A 19,936-nucleotide genomic window follows, 5' to 3' on the forward strand; every position below is an offset into this window, starting at 1 on the left:
AGCTGCAGCATCATAATATAACTGTAGGTTTGGGAGTTTAAGGCCTCCTCTTTCTGGAACATCTTGCATAATTTTCAGTTTCACTCTCGGCTTCTTCTCGTTCCAGACAAACTTATTCACACCAGACTGCCAAACTTTCAATTGTTTATCACTTTTAAGCACCGGAATCATTTGAAACAAAAACAGAAGTCTTGGCAAAATATTCATCTTAACTGCTGCTATTCTTCCAAGTAAAGACAGTTGCAGCTTTTTCCAGGTCTCCATATCTTTCTGGACCTCTCGCCACAACACCTCATAATTATTTTGAAACAATTTCAAATTTGATTCTGCAACCTGAACTCCAAGATATTTTACCTTAGGTACAATTTCAAAACCTGCCCTCCTTTCAAGCTCATATTTACGATCTTGTGTCATATTTTTAACTATCATTTTGGTCTTTTTTGAATTCAGTCTAAAACCTGAAACTCTACCATAGTCTTGTATAATGTCATTCATCAAGATTATTGATTCCATTGGTTGTGATAGGGTAACCACCAGATCATCTGCAAATGCCTTTATTCTGTAATCCTCTTGCCTTATCATTATGCCTTTCAAAATTTTAGAATCCCGTATTGTGTTTAACAAGACTTCCAATGTTAAAATAAATAAAAGTGGGGACAACGGACATCCCTGTCTTGTTCCTTTTTCAATTTTAAACTCTGTCGTCAAACTTCCATTAATAATAATCTGTGCCTTTTGCTCTTGATAAATTGCTGAGATTGCCTGTATAAATTGGTCCCCAAAGTCCATCTTTTTTAAAGTCTTTAATAGAAAATTCCAATCCACTCTATCAAAGGCCTTCTCTGCGTCCAAAAAAGCCAGCACTGCAGGAATCTGTTTATTCTTATCAAGATATTCCAATAAGTCTATTACTTGCCTTACATTGTCCTTCATATATCTGCCTTCAATAAATCCCGCTTGATCCTCATGAATCACCTTTTGAATTACTGGCATCAATCTGTTGGCTAATACCTTCGCATAAATTTTATAGTCTGTATTCAAAAGAGATATTGGTCTATAATTCTCTGGTTTTTTAGGACCAACTTGTTCTTTTGGTATCAAAGATATATAAGCAGTTGTCCAAGATGGGGGTATTTTACCCCCTTGTTGAATGTTACAAAATAAGTCTCTAAGTTGTCCCACCATTTCAGCTTGCAAAGTTTTATAATACACTGCAGTCAGACCATCCGTGCCAGGAGCTTTGGCTGTTTTTAACTGTTTAATTGCTGCTGTTATCTCCTCCTCTGTTATGGGATAATTCATTCTTTCCTTTTGTTGATCAGTAATTTTTGTAATTCTCTTATCATTTAAATATTTTTCTATAAGTCCATTCTGCACCTCTTCTTTAGCATATAATTTAGTATAATAATCCACAAAAGCTTCTTTAATTAATTTTTGTTGAAAGATTTCTTTCCCGCCAATATCAATACTATCAATAGTCCGTATACTTTGTTTTTTCCTCAATGTGTAAGCCAACCATCTGCCCGGTTTGTTAGCGTTGCAAAATGTATTATGCTTCGCATATTGTAGGCTTGTTGCAACTTGTTCCGCCATAAGCATTTGAAATTGGTCTTTCAAAAGTTTTATAGCACCTCGAATTCTTTCATCTGTTGGGTTTTTAATAAGTAGCTGTTCTTTATTCTTTATTTCCATTTCCAACTCGATTCTTTTCTTTTGTCGGAACTGTCTGTGTTTAGAGTTCATATAGATAAGTACCCCTCTCATATAAGCTTTACTTGCATCCCAAACAATTTCAATTGGAGTACCTTTATTCAAATTTATTTCAAAAAATTCTTTCAAATGCTTTTTAAGTTCTATTATATTTTTTTCATATCTAAACAAGTTCTCATTTAATCTCCAAGAGCGTCTCTCAACCTTATCCATCTCAATTTCTATCCATACAGGGCTATGGTCAGTCAAGGTTCTTGGAAAAATCTTTGTTCTTTTGGTCTTAACAAGTAGATCATTTGACAACAGGATAAAGTCAATCCTAGAAAAAGATCTATGTCTATCAGAAAAAAAAGTGTAATCCAATACATTTGAATTATGTATTCTCCAAACATCTTTTAATTCCATATCTTCTTTCATATCAAAAAAAGTCTGTGGTAGTCTAATTCTAGACTTTGCCAAGCTCTTTTTATCTAATTTAGAATCAATTACTCCATTCCAGTCTCCCATAATTAAAATAGATCTATAGTCCCATTGCAATATTTTAGTATGTAATATCTTATAAAAATAATCCTGTTGTTGGTTGGGAGCATAAATTCCAATCAAAAGAATTGGTCCATTTGCTGTAAGCAATTCAATTGCTACAAACCTACCATCTTGATCTGCTTCTATAACTTTCGCTATTAATTTTTTATTTACATAAATAACCACACCATTCTTTTTCTGCGAAGTCGAAGATATAAAATGTACTCCTAATTTTGAGTTTATCAAATATTTTTGATCTTGAGTAGTTATATGCGTTTCTTGTAAACATATTATATCATTATTAAATTGTTTCAAATATGTAAATATTTTCTTCCTTTTCTGTGCTGAATTCAACCCATTGACATTCCAAGATAGACACTTAAAGGTCATCGGCCTCTTTCTGGAGCGCGGAGCAATATCTTTGAAGTTCCTCCGAAAGCTTCGATCTCGCTCCTCCCATAGCGCCACTCTCTTGTACGGTACTCTTAACTGCCTTCTTGTCTTGTCTTTCCTGTTGTTGTTGTTGCTGTTGTTTAAATAGCTTAGATTGAGCTCTAGTTATACGTTGATCTTTCACTTCAGCCAACTGAATCAAATCCAAAATTGGAGAAGAATCCAGCAAGGGCTCACTCAAAAAACCTCCTTCTGCACCTTGCACTGTTTCTAATTCCTGCTTAGACTGTTCTTCCAATTGCCTCTCTTCACTCTCCTTAATCTCCAAAACTGTAGATGTACGTGGAGATGGAGTTCTTTCCTTAAGTATAGTACTATAAAAATGTTGTGCCTTCTCCACGGTATTCAACCGATATCCTTCTCCCTTGTATCTAAAAATTATCCCAGCTGGTGCATCCCACCGGAAGGGTATCTGTAAATTTTTCAATTCCTTAACAAGAAAACCAAATTCTTTTCTAGCTTTCAGCATTTTAGGAGGTAATTCTTTAAAAATTTCAAGTCGTGAACCCCCCACTTGTACAGAAGTATGAAAAGATTTTTGCAGGATATGATTTCTAATTTCTCTATCAGTGAAATATATCACCACATCTCTAGGCAGTTGTCTTTGTCTGGCCACCCAAGAATTGACTCTGTAAATTTTATCTATTTTGTGAAATACCAAATCAGGACTAGCTTGTAAAATCTTAGCCAAGGCTTCAGAGCAAACTTGTCTCAAGTCCTGTCTCTCCTCCTCTCGAATTCCCCGAAGCCGTATAGCAAATTCCATCGCCCGGAATTGTATCATAACAATCTCATCTTCAATTCTCTGCATTTTATTGTCAACTTCATCAATTTTATAATCATTGTCTTTCATCTTGACATTAACTTCTGATTTAAATTCTTCAACTTTAAAATCAACTTTCCCAATAAATTCTACCAGGCCAGACGCCACTTCTGATATTTTTTTGGTCACCTTTTTTTGATTCTGATTCACCATGTCTTTAACTTCATTAATTTCCTGCATAAATTCCTGATGTGATTTTTGAAGTTTATCATCTATCTCCTGTTGGGATTTTTGAAATTTGTCATCCAAAGTTTTAGAAATAAATTCTTTTAAATCTCCCACATCAAATTCTTTTTTCTGAGTTTGTAACTGTTGAGCAGGGGGAGGTTGCTTTTCATGTTTGTGTGTGGGGGATCCCCCCCCTGACGCCTTCCCTTCCTGCTTCTTTGAAGCCATCCTGGCTCGTGATCTAGTTTTTCTGAAAAGGGAGGTTCCTTTTCCTTTCCCTCCTGCACAAAAACTTCTAAAAAAATCCCCCAGATTTAATCAAATAAAGACTGGAATAAAGCAAAGTCCAGTATTAAAAAGGGAGAAATTATTGTTTCTCTTTTAACAAGCAGGGCAACTTTGTAACAACTTGGAAACTTTGTAACAAAACAAGATAACTTCACCAATCCACATTCACTGGCTCGTTAACTCTGAGGCTAGGCGCCATATTTTTTTCTTTTCAAAGCACTTTCACTCACTCGCATTTCTCAAATTGAAAGTCAATAAAGTGCTGATACTTGCGTTTCCAAATTTCAGGATTCAGGTAGTTTCGCTGTTTATTAAAGCCGGTTCTTTCGCTTTAAGTTTCCTGCAGCCGGCTTGTTCTGCAAAAGCAGAATCGTCCCACGTCGCCCGGAGTTTCAGCAGGCTGGAAGGGAGCCACGCCTGTTCTCTCCCCAGAAACTTCCCTGGGGGGTCACAGGGGCTCAACCAGTGCCCTGCGATCTCTCTTCTTCAATCCTTTAGGATCTAGAAGTTTTCGAGCCGCTTCTTCGTTTCGAAGCGGCTCTACAGGCGGCGGGGCTGGCGGAGCTTCAAAGAGCGCCGCCGACGCCGAAGACAAGGAAACCGGAAGTCCATGGGAGTGGCTTTGATTCTGTTGCTCCAAAAGGAGATGATAAGACTAGAACTATGGAATTGGACACTTTAGGAAACGGCTTTAGATTAGACCTTGGGAAAGACATCCTAAAGACACTTAGCTCTTCTTTGTGGCATGAAAAACGATCTGAATATTGGCAGGTTTGGAGCTGTTCCACATGTGAGCTGGATCGAGGCAACTGAAACCAAATTGCGGGCCAAAATATTTTATATAAACGTAACCCACGGATACTTTTTTGTGGGGGTGTGTAAGCATTTACAAAGTCTAGTTGTAGCTTTTCAGAGACAAAGCGACCCAGCAACTTTTTGAGACATCTGCCTGGGCAGTAGTGGGTTCCAAATCCCGTCGCTACCGGTTCACTCGTGCATGCGCAGAGATGTCCAGGCAGGTGGGCGGAGCCTCCTGCCGCCGCTGCCACAGGTTCGCCCGATCCGGGGCAAACTGGTAGCAGCCCACCACTGAACCTGGGGTAATACTGTGTACACTTTGAATGCGTGTTGCTTGATTCTTGACATCCATTAGCAACTTTCTCACACTGGTGATGTTAAAAGCAAAGAGGTTCCTTATCACCCTGTACTGATAAGCAAAGACACACAGGAAAAGCCTTTTGGCAGTTGCCTGCCCTGATCTCACCCAAAACGTGTGATCTCTTCCTCTTTTGAATGGAACGGTTTAAAAGCGAACTGCACATGCTCTTTGGTTCCTGAAGCATTTTAAGGACACGCTCCAGAAGCATCACTCCTCAAGGAGGCTTCCTGTGGGTGAAGGAGGAAGATTAGCTGGACCTCGGAAATATCGTACAAGATATTGGCTTCCTTGCACACATCAATAAGCAGAGCATCAGGGGAAGGCAAGAAGAACTCTACAAAGACTGTAGAGAGCAGAGCTGGGAGGTAGGTGTCTTTTTAAAGGGTCACTCGGAGGGACACACCTGAATGACAAATTCTCTTATGAAGATTTTCAGATGCGCTGGTGTCATTCTGCAGTTCCCATTCATATTTAAATCTATCCTTAATCCACTGAGATCCAAGTAGAGACCATTTGCTTCATTCCATGAGATTTCACTCAGAAGGCTAGCAAACAAACAAACAAACACCAAAACCTTACAGCTGTTAAGCTCAGCCTCCTTCCTTTTACCCCACCAATACAGACATTCCCAGTCTGGCCTGTTTGATGATTCACCCTATGTTCATGAATGCTGGAACATGCATCCTGCCCTGTTCACTCCCAACTAATGCTTGTCCTCCATCATCCTTCCTGGCTTTTCATAGAACCATATTGCTTAAAAGCATTGTAAGCTGCCCTGATTCTCCAGAGAAGGGCGGCATATAAATCAAACTAATAAATAAATAATAAATAAACCATAGAGCTGGAGGGGACCTTGGAGGCCTTCTAGTCCAACCCCCTCTCGAGCAGGAGACCCTATACCATTGCAGAGAAGTGGCTATCCAGTCTCTTCTTAAAAAATCTCCAGTGATGGAGCACCCATAACTTAAGGCAAAGCTGTTCCATTGGTTGATTGTTCTCACTGTTACGAAGTTTCTTCTTAATTCAGGGTCATTTCTCTCCTTGATAATATCTATCTATCTATCTATCTATCTATCTATCTATCTATCTATCTCTATCTACTGATATCTATCTATCTTTATCTTCTATCTATCTATATCTATCTACTGATAGATATAGATACTATCTACTGATAGATATCTATCTTCCTATCTATCTATCTATCTTCTATCTATCCTCTATCTCTATCTATCTATCTATATCTATCTACTGATATCTATCTATCAATCTTCTATCTATCTATCTATCTATCTATCTATCTATCTATCTCTACTGATATCTATCTTCTATCTATCTTCTATCTATCTATCTCTATCTTTCCATCTATCTCTATCTACTGATATCTATCTATCAATCTTTATCTATCTTCTATCTATCTATCTTCTATCTATCTTTCTCTCTTTCTATCTATCTACTGATATCTATCTATCTATCTATCTATCTATCTATCTATCTATCTATCCATTTATCAAATAAATATTCATTTATTTCAGCCTACTTCACAGGAATGTTGTTACTAGGAAAAACTGGAGGTGGAACGGATAGGTATAATTCCTAACAAATCTAACAAATAAATAAATAAATACCTCACTCACTCCAAAGCAGAAAGAAAACCGCAGTTCTTGAAAACATATATCTGTAACCTAAACTCCCACTGGTGAAATGTGAATAACTCCACTGGCAGTTACCATCCCAGTTATTCTTAACCAGCATCCACCCAAAAATAAATAATATAATGCTAACAATCCCAACAGTACTAGTCAGATCAAAATGATTTTAAACAGAAATGAAAGCAATTCTAATAAATTGGCAAAAATGGGCGGATGCATGTTGGAAATTTGAGACACTATTAGGTTGAAAAAAAAACGCATTAAGTCTGATACGCTCATGATGGAACTGTTCGTAAGATAGGCTGTCTGGGCGAAAGCAACATAACCACACAATAGGGGGGAAATTATAGATTGCTGCAGGAGTATCCGTTTTACGATATGCTTACCAAAATGTATGCTGAGAAGCCTCTACATTCTGGATTTAAGTGTTTTAGATTATGCTGGGTTGGTTTTTTTTTTTATTGTTATCCTAATAGCTCTCCAACATTTTGTATCAAACCTTCCAGCATTACTAACCATCAGGTTAAATGCCTGCTGTGGCTGACGTCTATAGAAGTTGTAATTGGAGGACGCCCAGTTTGGGTGTCTATTCTAAATTGTGGGCAATCACAAGGAAGAGAAACTGGCAATGTCGGAGACCCTTCCAATCACATCGGATGTACATCCCACCCACCCCTTCTCCTCAGATGCCAAGCCTACAGGATACGGCCTCTGCAGAAGGCGAGGGACTCGGTGTCCTCTTCTCTCCCCACCCCCCACTTCCAAAACCTGGTTCCTCGCTTCTGTCCTTTCCAAGCCCCCAGCATTTCTTCATTATTATTTCAGGAGCTGGCGCACTGACTCATAGTGTTGCGGCTCATGCCAGGGTGGAGAAAACAGCCAGACTTGGCACACTTGATTGCCCAAGCAGAGGAATGTTTCTCCAGAGGCCTGGCCGGGTGCTCCTATAAACTTAACCATCTTGAAAGTTGCTCCAGGAAATAGGACGCCTCTCAAAAGCCCAGCCAAGCAGGAAGGAAGGAAGGAAGGAGGGAGGTGGACGCAACTCAGGGAGGGGGAAAAAAATCTTGGAAAATCTCAGTGCAGAGATCTGTACACACGACTGCTAAGTGGGAAGCCGTGTTCAGCCAGCAGGAGCTGCCTTCCCTGTGGAGGCTTAGTTGCTGCCTGACCTCTGTCGTTCATCATTTATTCAGTGCGCTGGAGACGGGCAACACACAAACAAAAGAATCCCTGGGGCTGAACCTCCTAATCTGGGGATCATGAGGAGCTGGCCCAAAGTCACACAAAACACACTCACCCGCGCGCAGACACAAATCAGAAGGTGGGAGGGCAGATTGTGGACAGACTTTTCTCCCTGCGTCCAAGGGAATTGGCACAGCTGATCTCAGGATGGGCATAAGGAAAGAGGAGGATTTTAAAATCAGGTTCAGACGGGAAGGAAGGATGCCGACATCAGACAAAGGAAGATGCCTATCATTGTGCCAATTCAGGAAATCCAGTAATCAGGCTGGTAACAGCTCCACTTACTCTGTGCCTAATTATCCTGTGGAATTCCCTATCACAAGTTGCAGTTACAAATTTAGAGAAGGAGAAAGAGGAGAAGGAAGAGGAGGAGGAGAGAGGAGAGGAAGGGGAAGGGCAGGAGGAGGAGAGGGTAGGAGAGGAGAAGGAATAAGAAAAGAAGGAAGGGGAGGGGGACGGGGAGGGGGAGGGGGAGGGGAGGGGAGGAGGGGAAGAGGGAGGGGAGGGGGAGGAGGAGGAAGGAAGAGAAGGAGGAGGGGAGAGAGGGAGGGGAAGGGGAGGAGGGGAAGAGGGAGGGGATGGGGAGGAGGAGAGGAGAAGAAGGAAGAGGAGGAGGGTAAGAGGTAGGGGAAGGAGGAGGGGAGGGGAAGGAGGGCAGGAGGGAGGGGAGGAGGGGAAGAGGGAGAGGGAGGGGGATGAAAAGGAGGAATGAAGAGGGAGAGGAGGAGGGGAGGGGAGGAAGGGAAGAGGGAGGGGGAGGAGAAGGAGGAATGAAGAGGGAGGGGAGGAGGGGAAGAGGGAGAGGGAGGGGAAGGAGGAGGGGAGCGGGAGGAGGGGAAGAGGGAGGGGAGGGGGAGGAGAAGGAGAAAGGAAGAGAAGGAGGAGGGGGAGAGAGGGAGGGGAAGGGGAGGAGGGGAAGAGGGAGAGGATGGGGAGGAGAAGGAGAAGAAGGAAAAGGAGGAGGGGGAGGGGATGGGGAGGAGGAGGAGGAGAGGAGAAGAAGGAAGAGGAAGAGGGGTAAGAGGTAGGGGAAGGGGGAGGGGAGGGGGAGGAGGGCAGGAGGGAGGGGGGAGGGGAAGAGGGAGGGGGAGGGGGAGGGGGAGGAGGAATGAAGAGGGAGAGGAGGAGGGGAGGGGAGGGAAAGGAGGAGGGGAGGGGGAGGAGGGGAAGAGGGAGAGAGAGGGGGAGGAGACAGAGGAAGGAAGAGAAGGAGGAGGAGGGGAGAGAGGGAGGGGAAGGGGAGGAGGGGAAGAGGGAGAGGGTGGGGGAGGAGAAGGAGAAGAAGGAAAAAGGAGGGGGAGGGGATGGGGTGGAGGAGAGGAGAAGAAGGAAGAGGAGGAGGGGTAAGAGGTAGGGGAAGGAGGAGGGGAGGGGAGGGGGAGGAGGGCAGGAGGGAGGGGAGGAGGGGAAGAGGGAGGGGGAGGGGGAGGAGGAATGAAGAGCGAGAGGAGGAGGGGAGGGGAGGAGGGGAAGAGGGAGGGGGAGGAGGAGAAAAAGGAAGAGGAGGAGGAGGAGGGGAGGGAAAGGAGGAGGGGAGGGGGAGGAGGGGAAGAGGGAGAGAGAGGGGGAGGAGAAGGAGGAAGGAAGAGAAGGAGGAGGAGGGGAGAGAGGGAGGGGAAGGGGAGGAGGGGAAGAGGGAGAGGGTGGGGGTGGGGGAGGAGAAGGAAAAGAAGGAAAAAGAGGAGGGGGAGGGGATGGGGAGGAGGAGAGGAGAAGAAGGAAGAGGAGGAGGGGTAAGAGGTAGGGGAAGGAGGAGGGGAGGGGAGGGGGAGGAGGGCAGGAGGGAGGGGAGGAGGGGAAGAGGGAGGGGTAGAGGGAGGGGGAGGAGAAGGAGAAAGAGAAGCTTCAATTTTTCCATCCTAACTGCATTACATGAACTCATAAATATTTTCACATAGGCTATCAGTTTTTTATCACTGAATGTTATCACTGAAGGGCTAGTTTTGTATATTTGGAACAGTTTTGGAGTTCAAAAGAAGAATATCTTCCGGTGCTATTAGGGAAAAGTGATTAGCTGTAACTTCTATTCTTCTCCAGGACTATGAACAAAGAGAAATGTGTCAAAAAATATTTTGCACAAAAAGGAAAAAAAAAACAAAACTAAGCTCCTGCCAGGAGCTATACAAACATATATTATATCCTGTAAATAGAAGATAATAGAATCAAAATGATGTTTTTATCACAGGATATATAAAAGTAATCAGACGTGTGTAATCGGTAGTAACTCCCCCAGATCTGAAAGCTGCCCTTGAGATGATATAATCCAAACTGATATTATTATTGGAGAAGCAGTGCTACGCTGCAGTCTGAAAATTATGGCAGTAGAATCTGTCCTTTCTTAACTTTCTTCTCACATTTGGCTGCAGGAAAAAAAAGAAAAGGGTTCCTTGTAGAAAGGCTACAAATCTTCACTAAATGACCGAATATACCAACCTCTCCTATATGGAATGAATGCAGTGACTCAGTTTGTGCTCAGAAGTACAGGTAGTCCTTGACTTATGACTACAACTGAGACCAGAATTTCCACTGCTATGCAAGGCACTTGTTCATTGGATTGTTAGAAGAAATATCCTTCTGGGTTCAGCTCCAAGTGGGGAAAAAGACACTGGAAACATGGAGACTGCTTGGAAAGATGGTTTAATGGTGGACAGGATCACATGGTTTGAGTTCCTGAACAGAAAAAGGGGCGAAATGCTGAGTGTGCCAGAGCTCCTTCTCTGAGCTTTGAACTTCCTGGGGCACAGGAAGAGTATCCTGATTGATTGTCAGACTCCCAGGGGGTGGGGGTCTTAGCTAGCCTTCCTGGCTGACGTAATCTTCCCAGGTGCCATGTGGTGAGTTTCTCGTGCTAGATGGGTCCTATTGTGTTAGTTTCTGTTGCTAGATGGGTCCTATTGTGTTGCAGATGATGGTCCATTGACAAAGATGGGAGGGAATTGAGTTTCTGCCTCTGGCCCATTGACAAATGGGGGGCAGGAAGATGGGAGCTGCTTCGTCTTTAAAACATGCTTCTCCATTTCTCATCCAGGGAAACATAATATTCTGCCTTTTTAATATTTCCCAAAATATTTCATTCCTCTAGGAAAGGGGTGGGTGCTAACTTCCTACAGAATCATGCCCAGTTTCACAACTTGTTTTTGCCATGGTTTTAAGTGAATCACTGCAGTTGTTAAGTGAGTGGTTAATTGTTAAGTGGATTCCAGTTCCCCCATTGCTTGTCGGAAGCCAATTGGGAAATAGCGATCACACTGCAATCTTCATAAAATACATGCTGGTTTTCCAAACTTTGATCACATATCTGTGGAGATGCGGCAACAGTCATAAGTGTGAGACCTGGTCATAAGTCACTTTTTTTCAGTACCGTTGTAACTTTGAACGGCTACTAAACAAATGATTGTAACCAATAAAGGAAAATATGTGTAGCTCGGGGTTGAAATGAGGAGTCCTTGGTGCTCTCTAAACTGGCTCGTTTTCTTGCAGACTTTTCACTACCCAAATTAAGTAACATTGCCTAGTTTGGATAATGAAACGTCTGCAAGAAAACAACCAAGCCCAGAAAACACCAAGGACCCCTCAAATGGTCGTAAACCAAGGACTACCTATAAGTAAATAAGTCTGGTATTGGATTAAGTAGAACTAAAATGGGCAAAGGGCTACAATGATCAGAGTCGGATGCTGCTACCTCCAGCATTCTTCAACTCGATGCCTCGTAAGTGTCCTGAATCCCAGAAGTCTCAACCAGCACAGCCATTGAAGTCCAGGACTTTGGCTTAATGCTAAGTTGTGCAAGGCAAAAAGACGTACAGTGGCTCAGTGGCTTAATGACGTTGGAGAAGGTCTGTGCTCTGGCAGTTCGAGTCCTAGCACCAAGTGATGGAGTGAGCTCCTGTCACTTGCCTCAGCTTCTGCCAACTAAGCAGTTCGAAAGCATGCTACATGCAAGTTGATATATGGGTACCACTTTGGGGTGGGGGGACAGCACTTTGAGCAGCAGTATAAATTCAACCGGTGTGGGACCTGCCCAAAGGTAGCGCCAAAATACAAAGTGACATTGGTGGTGGGAAAAGCCCCAGATGATGCTGCAGAAAGTTGTCAAGTCTTATGAGTGTGAAGTTGGTCCGCCCAATGTAGTGAACTCTGAATAGTACATTAGCATGAACAGAACGGACTGGCCAATTGTCGGCAGCCAAACAACTCCTTTGTAATAATACGGTAGTCTCCTGGCTAATGCAACATCACTATACGCTAAATAAATAAGTGTGCAAGGCAAAAACTCCCCCAAAAGGTGTAACGCCATTTTATTATGCCTTTCAATGTCTGTCTGGAATAGAGCAGCACAGAAATTTTAGAAATAAATGAATATGTTATAAAAGAGGGAGAGAAAGAATTATAGAGAAGGGTGGGGGGAGGGATGATAAGACAGCAATTCATGAGAGTAAGAAATCTCCTTTTCTCCACTTTTCTGTTATTATACTATAGGAAGTTAGCACCCACCCCTTTCCTGGAAGAGTGAAATATTTTGGGAAATATTAAAAAGGCAGAATATTATATTTCCCTGGATGAGAAATGGAGAAGCATATTTTACAGACAAAGCAGCTCCCATCTTCCTGCCCCCACCCTTTGTCAATGGGCCATTAAGGCCTGGGCCAGTCTATTCTACATAACAAAGATCTGCCTCCTTCAGGCAGAGCCATAGTAGTAATTGCCAAAGATCCAACAAAGATAGGATTAGCCCTCTACACAGTAGCAGCAGAAACTCACCACATGTGACCTGGGAAGCACATGTGACCATCAGCCAGCAAGACCCCGACCCCCTGGGAGTCTGACAACCAATCAGAGTACTCTTTCTGGGCCCCAGGAAGTGCAGAGCCAGAGAGAGCATAAAAACCCAAAGATTTACTGTATCTGCCCTTTTTCTGTTCAGGAACTCAAGCCATGTGATCCTGTCCACCATTAAACCATCTTTCCAAGCAGTCTCCATGTCTCCAGTGTCTTTTTCTCCACTTGGAGCAGAACCTAGAAGGAGATTTCTTCCAACAATACCATTCCATCAATGGCTGCTTCCCCTCCTTCTCCTTCTCCTTCTCCTTCTCCTTCTCCTTCTCTCTCTCTCTCTCTCTCTCTCTTTTTTTTTTTTTGATAAAACATGGCCAGATACTTCCCTTTTGTTGCAAAGCATTTTAACTCCTTCTTTGGGTTCTGTTTTTCAGCATCTCTTTCGGATCTACTCAGGGGGGTTTGGGGAGGGGGCAAAGGGGAGATGTGATGAAAATGGTCATTGCTGGGGGAAATTTCTGTGATAAAAATGGTTCTCTTGCTTAGAATGATGTTTTTGTTTCAGACCATAGCTGTTTTGACAACTGATGCACCATTTAAACAGTGGCAGAAGGACATATCTAAATTTGTGTGGCAGAGGGGGGAAAAAACTGCAAGTTAAATATAAGGTGTTACAAGATGCAAAGCAAAGGTGTTACAAGATGTAAGGGAAAGAAGAGGAGACGTGATTTGAAATTGTATTTTGCAGCTTGCTGTTTCATATGGGTGGGGAAAAAAATAGGGTGTTGCTGAGAAATAGAAGGCTTTTGGAGCTAGATGAACACAACTTGGCATTTGGGTGGCATGGATATTTGTGGCACAGCCACAAGACAAGATTAATGTAGATTTTAAAATTCATTATGAGAATATAGAATAGACCCAGACCCAGATTGTGCCTGAAAACTCCTTTGTGGCTCTTAGCCCAAGAAGCATTTTATAGATGAGAAATAATTGCAAACAAAAAATGGCTAATTTATTGTGAGGCGGTAAAATTTTGCCTGGAGGAATATAAAATAAAATCTAGAGAAGAACTGGTGGCAGGAATATAATTATCAATGGTTCTCCTATTTACAATTATTAGAATGATTTAAAGTAGACAAAAGAATTTATGGCTGGTAACATTCTGGGAAAATAAGCGGCTGAAAGGATTAAAATGTACATTATGTTATATAATCTTAAAGAGAATTTTTTATAACATGATGTACGGTTGCTATATGTCACCAGTGAAAATGTCTAGAATGTATAAAGGCATTTTAATTTATGTTGGAAAGAGAGCAACAAGAAGGGATATTTTATGTTGTTTGCTGGACATGTAAAAAAGAACCTAAATAAATAAATAAATCTAGATTCAGAAACATACACTGATTCAGAGGATTTAAAATATTAACATACGATTGAAACAGGGGGTTTTCTTCTGGGATTGATAGACAAACAGTAGGGGGGAAAGTCATAGAATTTGTTTCTGTATATGATCACTACAGCAAGATTATTTTATGCACAAAAATGGAACCCTCAGTACCCTCCACAACGGAGGAATTCTTGGGGAAGATGATGGAGCTTGCTCAGATGGCCAAATTGACTTGAACTGGAGAAAAGACAATATCTACATTTATTGCTGATTGGAAACCCCTTTTTCCCTTTTTCTTTTTTCTTTTCTTTCTTGCCCTTTTTAACTTTCTCTTTGATTTCTTTCTTTTTCTTACTTCAAATTACATCAGTGCTGATGATGTTACCTAGTTTGGGTAATTAAACATCTGCAAGAAAACAAACAAGTTCAGAGAGCACCTGAGGTGAAAATAGTCTCCTATATTGATATGCCATTATAGTGTAGGAAGTTAGCACCCACCCCTTTCCTAGAAGAATGAAATATTTTAGGAAATATTAAAAAGGCAGAATATTATGTTTCCCTGGTTGAGAAATGGAGAAACATGTTTTAAAGACAAAGCAACTCCCACCTCCCTGCCCCCCCCTTTGTTAATGGGCCAGAGGCAGAAACTCAATCTTTGACAATAGGACCCATCTGCAACACAATAGCAACAGAAACTAACACAATGGGACCCATCTAGGACAGAAACTCACCACATGGCACTTGGGAAGATTACATCAGCCAGCAAGGCTAGCTAAGACCCCCACCCCCTGGGAGTCTGACAACCAATCAGGATACTCTTTCGGGGCCCCAGGATGTTCAAAGCCAGAGAAAGAATAAAACCCGGGGATTCACTGTATCTCCCCCCCCCCATTTCTGTTCAGGAACTCAAGCCATGTGATCCTGTCCACCATTAAACCATCTTTCCAAGCAGTCTCCATGTTTCCAGTGTCTTTTTCCCCACTTGGAGCTGAACCCAGAAGGATATTTCTTCCAACAATAGCTTGATGAAAAATGTTTGCTAGTAGATCTGATCACAAAGCTGAGGGATATCCATCAATAATATTCCTCCTAGATCCTCCAGACTTGCATGCTTTGTGGTCACCTTCAAAACACCATTAAAATATTGAGAATATAGGACAGCAATGTGAACAGTGCTAATCCTATCGTAAGCAAGCCTCTTTGTTAAAAATATGATTTGTTTTAATCATCCTGGATGCAATACTTCCTTTCCACCACTTTAAAGCTTTTGAACAAAAGAGGCTCTTAATGTTCTGATTTTGTTCTTAATCCCTTGATACTCCTTTTAAAAAGAATGTTTAAAAGGAGACACAAGAAGGTAGTTTTAGTGACAAGTTTGCAAAGTTTTGTTAGAAATTTCTGAAATTTAGCTACTGAAAAATCTCTCAAGGATTCTTTATAGGGTTTTTTTCCCAACTCAGGAATAAACTGGAATCAGGGACAAGTCAAAACAATTTCAGGACAGACTTCTGTTGCCTGAAGGAAAATAAACAATGCAACCTTCTGTATTTTAACCTAAAAATCTACACAAAACTCCAGCCTTGGTTTAGGCACTAATAGGGAAGCCACAGCAAAGACGATTAAAAGGGGAAAAAAGTTTCTGGAGCTTGTTTACACAAAACGCCTTGAGGAGGAACAGAACGTGGCTTAGCATTGGGTTTAAGGATTGAGAGGAACAACCTCTGAATTGATGTACAATAGAAGAAGCTATTTCCAGAGCATCGCATCTAATTGTTCATGACCTCTTGAATCTTGAGTTCTTGAATACACGTGCACAACCCCAAAGTTCACACTCTACCAGGTAAATCAGACTAGGAAACCAATGACATGTAGGCCAAGGCTATTTTTACAGCAGCAATTTTTACAGAAATTAAGCCCTGCAAGCAGTGGTGGAATTCAAATTTTTTTACTACCGGTTCTGTGGGCGTGGCTTGGTGGGTGTGGCAGGGGAAGGATACTGCAAAATCTCCATTCCCACCCCAATCCAGGGGAAGGATACTGCAAAATCTCCATTCCCACCCCACTCCAGGGGAAGGATACTGCAAAATCCCCATTCCCTCCCCAATCCAAGGGAAGGTTACTGTAAAATGTCCATTCCCACCCCACTCCAGGTGAAGGATACTGTGAATTCTCCATTCTCTCCCCAATCCAAGGGAAGGTTACTGTAAAATGTCCATTCCCACCCCACTCCAGGTGAAGGATACTGTGAAATCTCCATTCCCTCCCCACTCCAGGGGAAGGATACTGCAAAATCCCCATTCCCACCCCACTCTGGAGCTAGCCAGAGGTGGTGTTTGCCAGTTCTCCGAATGACTCAAAATTTCCGCTACCGGTTCTCCAGAACCTGTCAGAACCTGCTGAATAGCACCCCTCCCTGCAAGTCAGAATGTGCTTCCCCCTTCCTCAATTTATCTTTGTGTAAACTAGGCAGGGGCTTGTCTGGGACATTTTCTCCAGTTATTGTAGGAGAAGAAGTGTCAAAACCTTGGGATGGAGTAAAAAGAGGGACCAGCCTAGAATCCCTACATGGTCACAATCAGACTAAATCCGACTCCACTTGAATTCCACGGATCCTTATGTAACTCCAAGCAGGTTCTAATCATTAGCTGAGAGGATTCCTCCGCATACTTTAGGCTCTTTAGCAATAAATCACTTTAATTGGACCTTTCACGTATGGACCTGATCTTTCCTTCCTGAAAGCTATTTTCTTGTCCAACCTCGGGTTCCTCTTCTCTGACCCTTGCCTTGATAGCAGCCCTTCTTCCTGTCCTTCAAGGCTATTCCTTCTGCCTTCTGCAACCCTGGCCAGATGAAATTAAAGGAGCAAATGTCTAGGAAAAAGAGCTGAGATGCATTACTTTTCCCAAACCTAGAACTACAGTTTGCAAAGTAAGGCCAGACAAAACAAAAATTGGATTGCTTTTGGACATGGTCTCCATACACTTATTTAATAATGTTGCTTATGTCTCATGTAGTGTTATAGCAATTAATGGGGCCATTTTCTTTATCTTCCAATTATTGACTGCTGGAATGGGAGGGGAGTGGTATTCCTGTGTCTTGTAAATATAGTGTTCATATACTGAAGTATACATCCCAGAGGTATCCAGTGCAGAGTAAAAAAAAAAAATTCAATAGCAGCCATGATAGTGCAAACAAAGCTCCACCTGTTTTTTTAATGAGCATCATGTATGCAACACACATAAAAAAGAGGCAGAGTTTCAGTCACAAGAAGACCCCCATAATCCAGGGGTCACCAACCTTTCAGACCTCAGGGACCACTAAGTTCATAATTTTAAATCCAGCGGACCACTAATATGATCTGCCAATGATTGGCTTGGTGGGCGTGGCTAGGTGGTCATGTGACTGGGTGGGCATGGTCAACTCCTCACCTCCCTGCCTGGGTTCCTTAGGGCCCCAACAGGAAGCAGTTGTTGGAGCTAAGCAGCCACTACAAGAAAGAGTTGGCAAAACAGCTCAGTTCAAATTGGATCTGACCGAGAAGGCTCAGCAGAAGCACCTCACTGAGGACTATGAGCATAGGCTTTCCAAGTAGAGGAGTGCAAGGCCAGGTACCGGCACCTGGAGGCTCAGCAGGCTGAGATGGTCAGCCAGTTCCAGGCCATGATACAGTCCCACAGGAACAAGGCCCTCCGGCTCTTCGCCACCAGTGACACTTCCCTCCAGCTTTCGCCCAAAACCCTGCACCAGGAGGCCGAAGCAGACCCCAAATCGGAATTTCTGCCCCCTTTCTGCCCCACACAAAAAGACCTCGAAGGGGGAGACTCTCTGCAGCAACACAAACATTCATTGCACGTATCAGTCCCAGGGCCATAGTTTGAGGACCCCTGATTTAGTGCAATATTAAAAATGCAAATAATTTTTCTGCAGACCACCAAAATTTTCTCATGGACCACCAATGGTCCACGGACCACCAGTTGGTGACCGCTGCCATAGTCTGTAGAGATTCTAAGTCATCCAGGTCATGGTTGTCCCAAAGGTGCTTTTACAGCTTTTTCCATTCCTCACTATCCTGTCAGAGCTGAAGAAGCTTCTTGGATGAGAAGTGAAACATCTTCAAATAAAAAACAAGCAAGTCCAGTTGCCTCCTGAATTTTTTTTATCAGTCTTACAGTTCAGATTCAGTCATCAGCCTCTCTTTTCAGAAACACCACATGCACAAGCAGTCAAAATTGACATTCAAAATTGGCTTCCCTGGCTTGACCTGCAATAAACATTGAATAACTGTGGTGGAATGTAGTCTGGATTCCCAGAAGGGAGGGGCTGCATTCCAGGGAGCAAAGAGACAGCATAGCTTAGAGGAAGAGGGATAAAGGTGGATCCTTCCTAACTCATCATCATCTGTTGACGACTCCATAATCCCTTGCAGGGTGGAGTCTGGGCAACTGAATGGAGCTAGCAAAGTATTTAATGGCCAGATGCCCTTCCTGTCGCCAATACAGAGTTTTGCTCAGCAGATATATTCTCATTGTGCCCAGAGAGAGAAATATCTGCCTCTACCTAGGATCGAACTCACAGCCTCATGATTGTGAGGTGAGAGCTCCACCACTAGGCCACAGCACCACTCCTAGGATCCTTCCTAACTGTTCCCAGAGTATACCTGTAGCAATGCAAATAGTTTATTTTATTTTATTTTATTTTACTTCGAATTTATATACCGCACCTTCTCCTGAGGGACTCAGGGCGGTGTACAGCCAGATAAAAACATACAATACAAACATTAAAAACAATTAAAAGAATATATATTAATTTGGCCCCAGTTTAAAATGACAAACCAATTAAAAATATTTAAAAATATGTTAAGCCAGCCCGGCTTGCTTAAAAAAGAAAGTTTTAAGGGCACGGCGGAAGGCACCGAGGTCTTGGATTCTCCTTATCTCTGGGGGCAGCTGGTTCCATAGGGTAGGTGCCCCCACAGAGAAGGCCCTCCCCCTGGGGGTCACCAGCCTACTTTGTTTGGCTGATGGCACCCCGAGGAGGCCCTCTCTGTGGGAGCGCACGGGTCGATGGGAGGTTGTCGGTAGCAGCAGACGGTCTCGAAGATAACTAGGTCCTATGTCATGGAGCACTTTAAAGGTGGTAACCAACATCTTGAAGCGCACTCGGAAGACCACTGGGAGCCAGTGCAGCTCGCGCAGGAGCGATGTTATGTGCGAGTTGCTTTAGTTTGGCAAGATTTGTGTCCATAAGTGAGGAACAATAAAGGAAACTGCTCAGAACTAATTACATGCATACGTCTTATTGGGGCCTGATGTCAACTTTGCTCAAGGAACAGGATGGAGATCAGAGGTGGTATTCAGCCGGTTCGGATTGTTTCACTTGAACTGGTAGAGGAAATCACAGGTGGTCCCTCCCACCCGCCCCAGCTCTATGGCATCCTATTTAGGTACATTTTTTAGCTGCATGCATGCATGTAAGCTACACGCGCAAGCAAAGCACATGTATGGAAGGATGTGCGCATGCACGAGTGCTCACATTTGCAAACTGATAGAGAAGGTAAGTGAATATCACTCCTGATGGAGATATATCATGTGAGAAGCTCTTCCAAAGTGTAAGAGATACAGCAAGAGGGGAAAAACTGTCTACAATATTGAGGATCTCAAGGAAAAAGCAGAAAAGCTCTTTTGCCTGATGCCCAAGAGGTATAGAGCTCAAAGTCATGGGAGAGTATTGCGATCACATTGAGGATCAGCCTTGCT

Source organism: Pituophis catenifer, unplaced genomic scaffold, assembly GCF_029215685.1.
Source record: "Pituophis catenifer annectens isolate HBS135680 unplaced genomic scaffold, rPitCat1.0.hap2 SCAF_2, whole genome shotgun sequence".
Classification (NCBI taxonomy): domain Eukaryota; kingdom Metazoa; phylum Chordata; class Lepidosauria; order Squamata; family Colubridae; genus Pituophis; species Pituophis catenifer.